This window comes from Salmo trutta, chromosome 4, assembly GCF_901001165.1.
Source record: "Salmo trutta chromosome 4, fSalTru1.1, whole genome shotgun sequence".
NCBI classification, from domain to species: Eukaryota; Metazoa; Chordata; class Actinopteri; order Salmoniformes; family Salmonidae; genus Salmo; species Salmo trutta.
Genome location: NC_042960.1, coordinates 61,681,084 through 61,693,200, shown reverse-complemented (window position 1 = coordinate 61,693,200; position 12,117 = coordinate 61,681,084).

The following is a 12,117-nucleotide window of genomic DNA, read 5'->3' as shown; positions in this document are numbered from 1 at the left end:
CACTCCTATCATTGCTATGCAGACGACACACAATTAATCTTCTCCTTTCCCCCTTCTGATAACCAGGTGGCGAATCGCATCTCTGCATGTCTGGCAGACATATCAGTGTGGATGACGGATCACCACCTCAAGCTGAACCTCGGCAAGACGGAGCTGCTCTTCCTCCTGGGGAAGGACTGCCCGTTCCATGATCTCACCATCACGGTTGACAACTCCCTTGTGTCCTCCTCCCAGAGTGCTAAGAACCTTGGCGTGACCCTGGACAACACCCTGTCGTTCTCCACTAACATCAAGGCGGTGACCCGATCCTGTAGGTTCATGCTCTACAACATTCGCAGAGTACGACCCTGCCTCACACAGGAAGCGGCGCAGGTCCTAATCCAGGCACTTGTCATCTCCCGTCTGGATTACTGCAACTCGCTGTTGGCTGGGCTCCCTGCCTGTGCCATTAAACCCCTACATCTCATCCAGAACGCTGCAGCCCGTCTGGTGTTCAACCTTCCCAAGTTCTCTCACGTCACCCCGCTCCTCCGCTCTCTCCACTGGCTTCCAGTTGAAGCTCGCATCCGCTACAAGACCATGGTGCTTGCCTACAGAGCTGTGAGGGGAACGGCACCTCCGTACCTTCAGGCTCTGATCAGGCCCTACACCCAAACAAGGGCACTGCGTTCATCCACCTCTGGCCTGCTCACCTCCCTACCTCTGAGGAAGCACAGTTCCCGCTCAGCCCAGTCAAAACTGTTCGCTGCTCTGGCACCCCAATGGTGGAACAAGCTCCCTCACGACGCCAGGACAGCGGAGTCAATCACCACCTTCCGGAGACACCTGAAACCCCACCTCTTTAAGGAATACCTGGGATAGGATAAAGTAATCCTTCTAACCCCCCCCCCTTAAAAGATTTAGATGCACTATTGTAAAGTGGTTGTTCCACTGGATATCATAAGGTGAATGCACCAATTTGTAAGTCGCTCTGGATAAGAGCGTCTGCTAAATGACTTAAATGTAATGTAAATGTAATTGACACAGAGACGGAGGTTTTAGTCTGCAAAAACAACTTTACTTTACTAAGACAGAAAATTAACATAACAAAGAAAATCACTTAGGTTTGGCTCGGTCCTTCTTCTCTACTGTGGCTTGGTGTCAGTCTCTCCCGGTTCTCTCTCGCGGTGTGCCACCGTGCTCCTTTTATTTGGCCTCCACGGCTGGTTGGCACTTCCCTCTAATTACCTCCACTTAGAGCTGTCCGTGTCGGGGTGCCCAGCTCCTGTATTCCCAGCAGAGGGAGCCAACGTTGCCTCACGTACCTCCCTTTATTACCATCCCCCGGGGTAGACCTCCTGGGATACCACCACACCCCCCCCCCCTAGCCCTGACTGGGAGGGAGGCATGCTAGGGGCTAGGTTTGCATCCCTCTGGGATAGGGCGTCCGCATTGCCGTGCTGGGCCCCCGACCTGTGGATGACAGAGAAAGAGAATTGTTTTAAGGACAGGAACCAGCAGGTGACACGGTCATTCGTTTCCTTAACTCTTGCCATCCACACGAGGTCAGTGATCAGGGTGAACTTCCTCCCGAGGAGGTAATACTTGAGGGTGTCCAGTGCACACGGCGAGGCACTCCTTCTCGACAATAGAGTATTTCTTCTCCCTCGGGAGGGTGTTTCCTGCTGACATACATGATGGGGTGCTCCTCGCCTTCCTGCTCTTTGGACAAAACGGCCCCTACCCCTGTGTCAGACGCGTCTGTCTGGACCAGGAGGTTTTTTGAGAAGTCCGGGGTGATGAGTACCGGGTGCGAACATAGCGCATCCTTCAGGGCCTGGAACGCAGTCTTTGTGTCCTCCGTCCATTGCTTTGTTAACCTCTTACATCTAGACGTTCCGTTAGCAGAACACCTGCTCCAATATCCAATGATGGGCGTGGCGCGAAATACAAACTCCTCGAAAATCCGAAAACTTCAATTTTTCAAACATATGACTATTTTACACCATTTTAACCTCTCCAGGGTATGTGGGACGAAATCGTCCCACCTACTCAACAGCCAGTGGAATCCTGTGGCGCGATATTCAAATACCTTAGAAATGCTATTACTTCAATTTCTCAAACATATCACTATTTTACACCATTTTAAAGACAAGACTCTCGTTAATCTAACCACACTGTCCGATTTCAAAAAGGCTTTACAACGAAAGCAAAACATTAGATTATGTCAGCAGAGTACCCAGCCAGAAATAATCAGACACCTATTTTTCAAGCTAGCATATAATGTCACATAAACCCAAACCACAGCTAAATGCAGCACTAACCTTTGATGATCTTCATCAGATGACACTCCTAGGACATTATGTTATACAATACATGCATGTTTTGTTCAATCAAGTTCATATTTATATAAAAAAACAGCTTTTTACATTAGCATGTGATGTTCAGAACTAGCATACCCACCGCAAACTTCCGGTGAATTTACTAAATTACTCACGATAAACGTTCACAAAAAACATAATAATTATTTTAAGAATTATAGATACCGAACTCCTTTATGCAATCGCGGTGTCCGATTTTAAAATAGCTTTTCGGTGAAAGCACATTTTGCAATATTCTGAGTAGATAGCCCAGCCATCATGGCTAGCTATTTGACACCCACCAAGTTTGGCACTCACCAAACTCAGATTTACTATAAGAAAAATTGGATTACCTTTGCTGTTCTTCGTCAGAATGCACTCCCAGGACTTCTACTTCAATAACAAATGTTGGTTTGGTTCCAAATAATCCATAGTTATATCAAAATAGCGGCGTTTTGTTGTGCGTTCAATACACTATCCGAAGGGTAACGAAGGGTGATGCGCCCGGCGCGTATCGTGACAAAAAATTAAAAAATATTCCATTACCGTACTTCGAAGCATGTCAAACGCTGTTTAAAATCAATTTTTATGCGATTTGTCTCGTAAAAAAGCGATAATATTCCGACCAGGAGTCGTTGTTTTCGTTCAAAGACTGAAAATGTAAACATGGAGTCGTCTCGTGCACGCGCGCCCCAGTCTCATTGTTCTCAGATCGACCACTTACCAAATGCGCTACTGTTTTTCAGCCAGAGACAGCAGAGTCATCATTCAACGTTCTGGCGCCTTCTGAGAGCCTATGGGAGCATTAGAAAATGTCATGTTACAGCAGAGATCCCCTGTTTTGTATAGAGATGGCAAAGAAGGCCAAGAAATGGTCAGACAGGGCACTTCCTGTATGGAATCTTCTCAGATTTTGGCCTGCCATTTGAGTTCTGTTATACTCACAGACACCATTCAAACAGTTTTAGAAACTTTGGAGTGTTTTCCATCCAAAGCTAATAATTATATGCATATTCTAGTTTCTGGGCAGGAGTAATAATCAGATTAAATCGGGTACGTTTTTTATCTGACCGTGAAAATACTGCCCCCTATCCATAACAAGTTACACATGCCACTTATATAATGTTTTCATAACCTACATTACTCATCTCATATGTATATACTGTACTCTATACCATCTACTACATCTTGCCATCCTGATGTAATGTATCACTAGCCCCCTTAAACAATGCTGCTTTATATGTTTTCATACCCTACAATACTCAACTCATATGTATATACTGTACTCCATACCATCTACTTATAAGGTAATTGTTGTGGAATTGTTAGGTTATATTACTTGTTAGATATTACTGCATGGTCGGAACTAGGAAATAGAAGGACAAGCATTTCGCTACACTTGCATTAACACCTGCTAACCATGTGTATGTGACAAATAAAATTTGATTTGATTGATTTGATTTGAGGGTTACCACCACACAGTCCTGCAATAATTAATGTACTGTGTGTCTGTACTACAACCCACCAGAGAGGTAGAGACAGCAGGATGACTACAGGGTTACCACCACACAGTCCTGTATATATTAATGTACTGTGTGTCTGTACTACAACACACCAGAGAGGTAGAGACAGCAGGATGACTACAGGGTTACCACCACACAGTCCTGTATATATTAATGTACTGTGTGTCTGTACTACAACCCACCAGAGAGGTAGAGACAGCAGGATGACTACAGGGTTACCACCACACAGTCCTGTATATATTAATGTATTGTGTGTCTGTACTACAACCCACCAGAGAGGTAGAGACAGCAGGATGACTACAGGGTTACCACCACACAGTCCTGTATATATTAATGTACTGTGTGTCTGTACTACAACCCACCAGAGAGGTAGAGACAGCAGGATGACTACAGGGTTACCACCACACAGTCCTGTATATATTAATGTACTGTGTGTCTGTACTACAACCCACCAGAGAGGTAGAGACAGCAGGATGACTACAGGGTTACCACCACACAGTCCTGTATATATTAATGTACTGTGTGTCTGTACTACAACCCACCAGAGAGGTAGAGACAGCAGGATGACTACAGGGTTACCACCACACAGTCCTGTATATATTAATGTACTGTGTGTCTGTACTACAACCCACCAGAGAGGTAGAGACAGCAGGATGACTACAGGGTTACCACCACACAGTCCTGTATATATTAATGTACTGTGTGTCTGTACTACAACCCACCAGAGAGGTAGAGACAGCAGGATGACTACAGGGTTACCACCACACAGTCCTGTATATATTAATGTACTGTGTGTCTGTACTACAACCCACCAGAGAGGTAGAGACAGCAGGATGACTACAGGGTTACCACCACACAGTCCTGTATATATTAATGTACTGTGTGTCTGTACTACAACCCACCAGAGAGGTAGAGGCAGCAGGATGACTACAGGGTTACCACCACACAGTCCTGTATATATTAATGTACTGTGTGTCTGTACTACAACCCACCAGAGAGGTAGAGACAGCAGGATGACTACAGGGTTACCACCACACAGTCCTGTATATATTAATGTACTGTGTGTCTGTACTACAACCCACCAGAGACGTAGAGGCAGCAGGATGACTATTGTCATGGAAATTCTAACCAAAAGGAAGAGAGACTAGATTCTTCAAACAGCAACTTTATTATAAGATTTGCAAATCTGGAGCAGTTGATAATCACTCAATAGTGCAGAGTCAAAAGTCCAACAAACAGGATTGGGTCTCAGCTTTTATATAAAAGTACAATCTCTTTGTCTATGTGGCAGTAAGCAGCTTTGTGAAAACAACGGTTGAAGGCATAGAGTACAGACAGTGATAACCGGCAGTTTCATTACTCTTCTCTGCTGATATTTAGGTGCTGCTGCAGCTAGTTTCTCTTCTCTGCTGATATTTAGGTGCTGCTGCAGCTAGTTTCTCTTCTCTGCTGATATTTAGGTGCTGCTGCAGCTAGTTTCTCTTCTCTGCTGATATTTAGGTGCTGCTGCAGCTAGTTTCTCTTCTCTGCTGATATTTAGGTGCTGCTGCAGCTAGTTTCTCTTTTCTGCTGATATTTAGGTGCTGCTGCAGCTAGTTTCTCTTCTCTGCTGATATTTAGGTGCTGCTGCAGCTAGTTTCTCTTTTCTGCTGATATTTAGGTGCTGCTGCAGCTAGTTTCTCTTCTCTGCTGATATTTAGGTGCTGCTGCAGCTAGTTTCTCTTCTCTGCTGATATTTAGGTGCTGCTGCAGCTAGTTTCTCTTTTCTGCTGATATTTAGGTGCTGCTGCAGCTAGTTTCTCTTTTCTGCTGATATTTAGGTGCTGCTGCTGCAGCTAGTTTCTCTTCTCTGCTGATATTTAGGTGCTGCTGCTGCAGCTAGTTTCTCTTCTCTTGCATGTCTCCACACGGCTGTGCACTTTGCAGATACCAAAAAAACAGGATGTGTCACTTACTGTGGTCACACCCAAACGGCTCTTGGCTGCATTAAGTTACACAAAGACAGTTTGTATCAGTAGAAACATACCAGCTCATAACCATAGGTAATTCTCTGAGTAGAAAACAGCATAGCATGTCTAACTTGTAAATTCCACAACACTATAAGGTTACCACCACACAGTCCTGTATATATTAATGTACTGTGTGTCTGTACTACAACCCACCAGAGAGATAGAGACAGCAGGATGACTACAGGGTTACCACCACACAGTCCTGTATATATTAATGTACTGTGTGTCTGTACTACAACCCACCAGAGAGGTAGAGATAGCAGGATGACTACAGGGTTACCACCACACAGTCCTGTATATATTAATGTACTGTGTGTCTGTACTACAACCCACCAGAGAGATAGAGACAGCAGGATGACTACAGGGTTACCACCACTCAGTCCTGTATATATTAATGTACTGTGTGTCTGTACTACAACCCACCAGAGAGGTAGAGACAGCAGGATGACTACAGGGTTACCACCACACAGTCCTGTATATATTAATGTACTGTGTGTCTGTACTACAACCCACCAGAGAGGTAGAGACAGCAGGATGACTACAGGGTTACCACCACACAGTCCTGTATATATTAATGTACTGTGTGTCTGTACTACAACCCACCAGAGAGATAGAGACAGCAGGATGACTACAGGGTTACCACCACACAGTCCTGTATATATTAATGTACTGTGTGTCTGTACTACAACCCACCAGAGAGGTAGAGACAGCAGGATGACTACAGGGTTACCACCACACAGTCCTGTATATATTAATGTACTGTGTGTCTGTACTACAACCCACCAGAGAGGTAGAGACAGCAGGATGACTACAGGGTTACCACCACACAGTCCTGTATATATTAATGTACTGTGTGTCTGTACTACAACCCACCAGAGAGGTAGAGACAGCAGGATGACTACAGGGTTACCACCACACAGTCCTTTAGATGTTGATTTACAGGTTCTGGTGTGATGAGGGCCGATAGGGGCAGGGCCGAGAGACCCACACTGTTACTGCTCCTTAACGGAGGGGACGTACAGATAGTGGGTTAGTGTGTGTTACTGATCCTAGACAGAGGGGACGTACAGGTAGTGGGTTAGTGTGTGTTACTGATCCTAGACAGAGGGGACGTACAGGTAGTGGGTTAGTGTGTGTTACTACTCCTAGACAGACGGGATGTACAGGTAGTGGGTTAGTGTGTGTTACTACTCCTAGACAGAGGGGATGTACAGGTAGTGGGTTAGTGTGTGTTACTGATCCTAGACAGAGGGGACGTACAGGTAGTGGGTTAGTATGTGTTACTGATCCTAGACAGAGGGGATGTACAGGTAGTGGGTTAGTGTGTGTTACTGACCCTAGACAGAGGGGACGTACAGGTAGTGGGTTAGTGTGTGTTACTGATCCTAGACAGAGGGGACGTACAGGTAGTGGGGTAGTGTGTGTTACTGATCCTAGACAGAGGGGACGTACAGGTAGTGGGGTAGTGTGTGTTACTGATCCTAGACAGAGGGGACGTACAGGTAGTGGGTTAGTGTGTGTTACTGATCCTAGACAGAGGGGGTGTACAGGTAGTGGGTTAGTGTGTGTTACTGATCCTAGACAGAGGGGATGTACAGGTAGTGGGTTAGTGTGTGCTACTGATCCTAGACAGAGGGGACGTACAGGTAATGGGTTAGTGTGTGTTACTGATCCTAGACAGAGGGGACGTACAGGTAGTGGGTTAGTGTGTGTGTTTATTGTGCAGTGTGTGTTGACAGGAATAATCCTAGGTGTTTGTAGCCCGGTCATAAATGTGTGTTCTTGCCAACTCTATTGCTGTCTTTGTCAAGCCAAACATTTGGCATCACCATGAGTGACAAGAAGTTGGCATGATGGCAGAAGTAGACTGGGGCTAATGTCTGCAGCAGTGAAGAACGTGTGTGAGAATGTGGAAGAGCATGTTGTGGTGAGAACTGAACAGTGGAAGATACAGTACAGAGCATTCAGAAAGTTTTCAGACCATTTCCCTTTTTCACATTTTGTAACGTTTCAGTCTTATTCTAAAATGGATTAAATAAAAACAAATCCTAATCAATCTACACACACTACCCCATACTGACAGAGCGAAAACAGGTTTTTAGAAAAATAAATAAAACAAAACTTTAAAAAAGTATTTACAGTTGAAGTCAGAAGTTTACATACACTTAGGTTGGAGTCATTAAAACTCGTTTTTCAACCACTCCTACAATTTCTTGTTAACAAACTATAGTTTTGGCAAGTTGGTCAGGACATCTACTTTGTGAATGACACAAGTCATTTTTCCAACAATTGTTTACAGACAGATTGTTTCACTTATCAATCACTGTATCACAATTCCAGTGGGTCAGAAGTTTACATACACTAAGTTGACTATGTCTTTAAACAGCTTGGAAAATTCCAGAAAATGATGTCATGGCTTTAGAAGCTTCTGATGGGCTAATTGACATAATTTGAGTCATTTGGAGGTGGACCTGTGGATGTATTTCAAGGCCTACCTTCAAACTCAGTGCCTCTTTGCTTGACATCATTGGAAAATCAAAAGAAATCAGCCAAGACCTCAGAAAAAAGTTGTAGAACTCCACAAGTCTGGTTCATCCTTGGGAGCAATTTCAAAGCGCCTGAAGGTACCACGTTCATCTAAACAAACAATAGTACGCAAGTATAAAAAACATGGGACCACGCAGCCGCCATACCGCTTAGGAAGGAGACGATTTCTGTCTTCTAGAGATGAATGTACTTTGGTGCGAAAAGTGCAAATCAATGCCAGAACAACAGCAGAGGACCATGTGAAGATTCTGGAGGAAACAGGTACAAAAGTATATATATCCACAGTAAAACAAGTCCTATATCGACATAACCTGAAAGGCCGCTCAGCAAGGAAGAAGCCACTGCTCCAAAACCGCCATAAAAAATCCAGACTACAGTTTGCAACTGCACATGGGGACAAAGATCGTACTTTTTGGAGAAATGTCCTCTGGTCTGATGAAACAAAAACACCATCCCAACCGTGAAGCACGGAGGTGGCAGCATCATGATATGGGGGGGTTTTGCAGGAGGGACTGGTGCACTTCACAAAATAGATGGCATCATGAGGGAGGAAAATTATGTGGATATATTGAAGCAACATCTCAAGACATCAGTCAGGAAGTTAAAGCTTGGTCGCAAATGGGTCTTCCAGATGGACAACGACCCCAAGCATACTTCCAAAGTTGTGGGCCAGGTTGCTTAAGACAACAAAGTCAAGGTATTGGAGTGGCCATCACAAAGCCCTGACCTCAATCCTGTAGAATATTTGTGGGCAGAACTGAAAAAGCTTGTGCAAGCAAGGAGGCCTACAAACCTGACTCAGTTACACCAGCTCTGTCAGGAGGAATGGGCCAAAATTCACCCAACTTATTGTGGGAAGCTTGTGGAAGGCTACCCGAAACACTTGACCCAAGTTAAACAATTTCACTTCACTAGGGTAGGGGGCAGCATTCAGAATTTTGGATGAAAAGCGTGCCCAAGTTAATCTTCCTGCTACTCAGGCCATAGATTTGGATAGAAACACTCTAAAGTTTCCAAAACTGTTACAATAATGTCTGTGAGAATAACAGAACTGATATGGCAGGCAAAAACCTGAGGAAAATCCATCCAGGAAGTACTATTATTTTGAAAGGCTGTTTTTCCATTGAACGCCTATCCACCATACAAAGACTTAGGACCCAGTTCACGATCTCTATGACTTCTTCTACATGTGGCCAGTCTTTAGGCATTGTTTCAGGCTTTTACTCTGAAAATGAGGGAGATACACCACTTTCAATGAGTGGACAGTGGAAATTTCCAGACATGAGTCCAGCGCGTGATCGGGAGTGCGCCTTTCTTGTTTCTCGTTTTCTATTGACGAAGCTTTTGTCCGGTTGAAATATTATTGATTATTTATGACAAAAACAACCTGAGGATTGATTTTAAACATCGTTTGACATGTTTCTACAAACTTTTTTTGTACTTTTTTGACTTTTTGTCAGGATGATGAGAGCGCGCTTTGTGCCTTTGGATTACTGAACTAAACGCACCAACAAAACAGAGGTTTTTGGACATAAAGAGGGCCATTATCGAACAAAACAAACATTTATTGTGTAACATGGAGTCCTGGGAGTGCCACCAGATGAAGATCATCAAAGGTAAGTGATTAATTTAACCTCTCTAGGGTAGGGGGCAGTATTTTCACATCCGGATAAAAAACTTACCCGATTTAATCTGATTATTACTACTGCCCAGAAACTAGAATATGCATATAATTGTTTGATTTGGATAGAAAACACCCTAAAGTTTCTAAAACTGTTTGAATGGTGTCTGTGAGTATAACAGAACTCATATGGCAGGCCAAAACCTGAGAAGATTCTGTACAGGAAGTGCCCTCTCTGACCATTTCTTGGCCTTCTATACTCTCTTTATTGAAAACTGAGGATCTCTGCTGTAACGTGACACTTTCTAAGGCTCCCATAGGCTCTCAGAAGGCGCCAGAACGTTGAATGATGACTTTGCAGCCCCAGGCTGAAAAACAGTAGCGCATTTGGATAGTGGTCGATCTGAGAACAATGAGACAGGGGCGCGCATGCACATGAAGAGGCCATTTTACATTTTCAGTCTTTGAACGAAAAAGACGTCTCCCGGTCGGAATATTATCGCTATTTTACGAGAAAAATCGCATAAAAATTGATTTTAAACAGCGTTTGAATGCTTCGAAGTACGGTAATGGAATATTTTGAAATCTTTTGTCACGACATGCGTCCGCGCGTCACCGTTCGGATAGTGTCTTGAACGCAAGAACAAAACAGAGGATATTTGAACATAACTATGGATTATTTTGAACCAAAACAACATTTGTGGAGGAAGTAGAAGTCCTGGGAGTGCATTCTGATGAAGAACAGCAAAGGTAATCCAATTTTTCTTATAGTAAATCTGAGTTTGGTGAGTGCCAAACTTGGTGGGTATCAAATTAGCTAGCCCGTGATGGCGAGCTATCTACTCAGAATATTGCAAAATGTGCTTTTGCCGAAAAGCTATTATAAAATCTGACACCGCGATTGCATAAAGGAGTTCGGTATCTATAATTCTTAAAATAATTGTTGTTTTTTGTGAACGTTTATCGTGAGTAATTTAGTAAATTCACCGGAAGTTTTCGGTATGTTTGCTAGTTCTGAACGTCACATGCTAATGTAAAAAGCTCGTTTTTGATATAAATATGAACTTGATTGAACAAAACATGCATGTATTGTATAACATAATGTCCTAGGAGTGTCATCTGATGAAGATCATCAAAGGTTAGTGCTGCATTTAGCTGTGGTTTTGGTTTTTGTGACATTATATGCTAGCTTGAAAAATGGGTGTGTGATTATTTCTGGCTGGGCACTCTCCTGACATAATCTAATGTTTTGCTTTCTTTGTAAAGCCTTTTTGAAATTGGACAATGTGGTTAGATATGTGGTTGGTTGAAGGTATTTGAATATCGCGCCACTCGATTCCACTGGCTGTTGAGTAGGTGGGACGATTTCGTCCCACATACCCTAGAGAGGTTAATCGCTATTTCTGACTTTTGTGAGTCCTCTCCTTGGCTGGAAAATGTCTGTATGGTGTTTTGTGGCTAGGCGCTGTCCTAACAAAATCGCATGGTGTGCTTTCGCCGTAAAGCCTTTTTGAAATCTGACACAGCGGCTGGATTAACAAGACATTTATCTTTTAACCTATGTATAACACTTCTATCTTTCATCAATGTTTATGATGAGCATTTCTGTAATTTGATTTGGCTCTCTGCAATTTCACTGGATGTTATTTGAGACAATGCATTACTGAACATAACGTGCCAATTTAAACTGAGGTTTTTGGACATAAAGAGGGACTTTATTGAACAAAACTGACATTTATTGTGTAACATGGAGTCCTGGGAGTGCCACCAGATGAAGATCATCAAAGGTTAGTGATTCATTTAATCGCTATTTCTGACTTTTGTGAGTCTTCTCCTTGGCTGGAAAATGTCTGTATGGTTTCTTGTGGCTAGGCGCTGTCCTAACATAATCGCATGGTGTGCTTTCACCGTAAAGCCTTTTTGAAATCGGACACTGTGGTTGGATTAACAGGAAGTTTATCTTTAAAATGGTGTATAATACTTGTATGTTTGAGGAATTTTAATTATGGGATTTCTGTTGTTTAAATTTGGTGCCCTGCAATTTCACTGGCTGTTGTCGAGGTGGGACGCTAGCGTCC